Raw genomic sequence first — 3999 nt, 5'->3', positions numbered from 1 at the left:
AGATCCTTTATCCTCTTGTCACGACGATCTTTCAACCTCACCCTGAAATCACTTGAACCTTTCAATAATTCAGACTCATGATTCATCAAGTAAATGTACTCAACATCCACTCAAATTATCTGTGAAGTAAGAACATAACAATATTCACTGCATGCCTCAGCACTCATTGGACTGCACACATCAAAATGTGTTGCTTCCAACAAGTTGCTATCTTGTTCCATTTTACTGAAACCGAGGCTTTTCAGTCATCTTGCCTATGTGGTATGATTTGCATATCTCAAGTGATCCAAAATCAAGTGAGTCCAAACGATCCATCTGCATGGAGTTTCTTCATGCGTATACACCAATAGACATGGTTCGCATGTCTCAAACTTTTCAAAAATGAGTGAGTCCAAAGATCCATCAACATGGAGCTTCTTCATGCGTTTTAAACCAATATGACTTACATGGCAGTGCCACCAGTAAGTGGTACTATCATTACTATCTTTTGGCATGAAAATGTGTATCACTACGATCGAGATTCAATCAACCATTCAGGTTTAATGCTAATCTTGATGGTAGAGGGAGCGTGCGATGTTTGATTACATCAAACTTGGAAACACTTCCAACATATATCGTCAGCTCACTTTTAGCTAGTCTCCGTTTATTCCGTAGCTTTTATTTCGAGTTACTAACACTTAGCAACCGAACCGGTATCTAATACCCTGGTGCTACTAGGAGTACTAGCAAAGTACACATTAACACAATGTATATCCAATATACTTCTATCGACCTTGCCAGCCTTCTTATCTACCAAGTATCTAGGGTAATTCTGCTCTAGTGGTTGTTCCCCTTATTACAGAAGCACTTAGTTTCGGGTTTGGGTTTTACCTTGGGTTTCTTCACTAGAGCAGCAGCTGATTTGCCGTTTCATGAAGTATCCCTTCTTGCCCTTGCCCTTCTTGAAACTAGTGGTTTCACCAACCATCAACAATTGATGCTCCTTCTTGATTTCTACTTTCGCGGTGTCAAACATCGCGAATACCTCAAGGATCATCATATCTATCCCTGATATGTTATAGTTCATCACGAAGCTCTAACAGCTTGGTGGCAATGACTTTGGAGAACCATCACTGTCTTATCTGGAAGATCAACTCCCACTCGATTCAAATGATTGTTGTACTCAGACAATCTGAGCACAAGCTCAACAATTGAGCTTTTCTCCTTAGTTTGCAGGTTAAGAAAGTCATCGGAGGTCTTATACCTCTTGACATGGGCACGAGCCTGAAATCCCAATTTCAGCCCTCAAAACATCTCATATGTTTCGCGACGTTTCAAAAATGTCTTTGGTGCCTCAACTCTAAACCGTTTAACTGAACTATCACGTAGTTATCAAAACGTGTATGTCAGATGTTCGCAACAACCACATACAATGTTCGAGGTTCAGCACACTGAGCGGTGCATTAAGGACATAAGCCTTCTATGAAGCAATGAGGACAATCCTCAGTTTACGGACCTAGTCCGCATAATTGCTACTATCAACTTTCAACTAATTTTTCTCTAGGAACATATCTAAACAGTAGAACTATAGCGTGAGCTACGACATAATTTGCAAAATCCTTTTGACTATGTTCAGGATAATTAAGTTCATCTTATGAACTCCCACTCAGATAGACATCCCTCTAGTCATCTAAGTGATTACATGATCCGAGTCAAACTAGGCCGTGTCCGATCATCACGTGAGACGGACTAGTCATCATCGGTGAACATCTTCATGTTGATCGTATCTTCTATACGACTCATGCTCGACCTTTCGGTCTCCGTGTTCCGAGGCCATGTCTGTACATGCTAGGCTCGTCAAGTTAACCCTAAGTGTTTTGCATGTGTTCCGAGGCCATGTCTGTACATGCTAGGCTCGTCAACACCCGTTGTATTTGAACGTCTGAATAAAACACCCGATCATCACGTGATGTTTTGAAACAGCGAACTGTCGCAACGGTGCACAGTTAGGGGAGAACACTTCTTGAAATTGTTGTAAGGGATCATCTTATTTACTACCGTCGTTCTAAGCAAATAAGATGTATAAACATGATAAACATCACATGCAATCAAATAGTGACATGATATGGCCATCATCACTTTGCTCATTTTGATCTCCATCTTCGGGGCTCCATGATCATCATCGTCACCGGCATGACACCATGATCTCCATCGTCATGATCTCCATGAAGTTGCCTCGCCAACTATTACTTCTACTACTATGGCTAACGGTTAGCAATAAAGTAAAGTAATTACATGACGTTTAAGTTGACACGCAGGTCACAAATAAATAAAGACAACTCCTATGGCTCCTGCCGGTTGTCATACTCATCGACATGCAAGTCGTGATTCCTATTACAAGAACATGATCAATCTCATACATCACATATATCATTCATCACATCCTTTTGGCCATATCACATCACATAGCATACCCTGCAAAAACAAGTTAGACGTCCTCTAATTGTTGTTTGCATGTTTTACGTGGCTGCTATGGGTTTCTAGCAAGAACGTTTCTTACCTACGCATGAACCACAACGTGATATGCCAATTGCTATTTACCCTTCATAAGGACCCTTTTCATCGAATCCGATCCGACTAAAGTGGGAGAGACAGACACCCGCCAGCCACCTTATGCAACTAGTGCATGTTTGTCGGTGGAACCGGTCTCACGTAAGCGTACGTGTAAGGTTGGTCCGGGCCGCTTCATCCCACGATGCCGCCGAATCAAGATAAGACCAGTAACGGCAAGCATATTGAACAATATCGACGCCCACAACTACTTTGTGTTCTACTCGTGCAAAGAATCTACGCAATAGACCTAGCTCTGATACCACTGTTGGGGAACGTAGCAGAAATTCAAAATTTTTCCTACGAATCACCAAGATCTATCTATGGAGAGACCAGCAACGAGTAGAAAGAGAGTGCATCTACATACCCTTGTAGATCGCTAAGCGGAAGCGTTCAAGTGAACGGGGTTGATGGAGTCGTACTCGTCGTGATTCAGATCACCGATGATCCTAGTGCCGAACGGACGGCACCTCCGCGTTCAACACACGTACAGCTCGACGATGTCTCCCACGCCTTGATCCAGCAAGGAGAGAGGGAGAGGTTGAGGAAGACTCCATCCAGCAACAGCACAACGGCGTGGTGGTGATGGAGGAGCGTGGCAATCCTGCAGGGCTTCGCCAAGCACCTACGGGAGAGGAGGAGGTGTCACGGGAGGGAGGGAGGCGCCAAGGGCTCAGGTGTGGATGCCCTCCCTCCCCTCCACTATATATAGGGGCAGGGGAGAGGGGGGAGGCGCAGCCTTGCCCCTTCCTCCAAGGAAAGGGTGCGGCTAAGAGGGGGGGAGGAGTCCATCCTCCCCAAGGCACCTCGGAGGTGCCTTCCCCTTTTAGGACTCTCCCCTTTTTTCTATATCTTGGCGCATGGGCCTCTAGGGGCTGGTGCCCTTGGCCCATGTAGGCCAAGGCGCACCCCCTACAGCCCATGTGGCCCCCCCGGGGCAGGTGGCCCCACCCGGTGGGCCCCCGGTACCCTTCCGGTGGTCCCGGTACAATACCGATGACCCCGAAACTTGTCCCGATGGCCGAAACAGGACTTCCTATATATAAATCTTTACCTCCGGACCATTCCGGAACTCCTCGTGACGTCCGGGATCTCATCCGGGACTCCGAACAACATTCGGTAACCACATACAAGCTTCCTTTATAACCCTAGCGTCATCGAACCTTAAGTGTGTAGACCCTACGGGTTCGGGAGACATGCAGACATGACCGAGATGTTCTCCGGTCAATAACCAACAGCGGGATCTGGATACCCATGTTGGCTCCCACATGTTCCACGATGATCTCATCGGATGAACCACGATGTCAAGGACTCAATCGATCCCGTATACAATTCCCTTTGTCTAACGGTATGGTACTTGCCCGAGATTCGATCGTCGGTATACCGATACCTTGTTCAATCTCGTTACCG

The sequence above is a fragment of the Triticum aestivum genome, chromosome 4B (assembly GCF_018294505.1).
Source record: "Triticum aestivum cultivar Chinese Spring chromosome 4B, IWGSC CS RefSeq v2.1, whole genome shotgun sequence".
NCBI lineage: Eukaryota > Viridiplantae > Streptophyta > Magnoliopsida > Poales > Poaceae > Triticum > Triticum aestivum.
The sequence above is the reverse complement of the archived record's forward strand: the minus strand, read 5'-3'. Positions refer to the sequence as shown.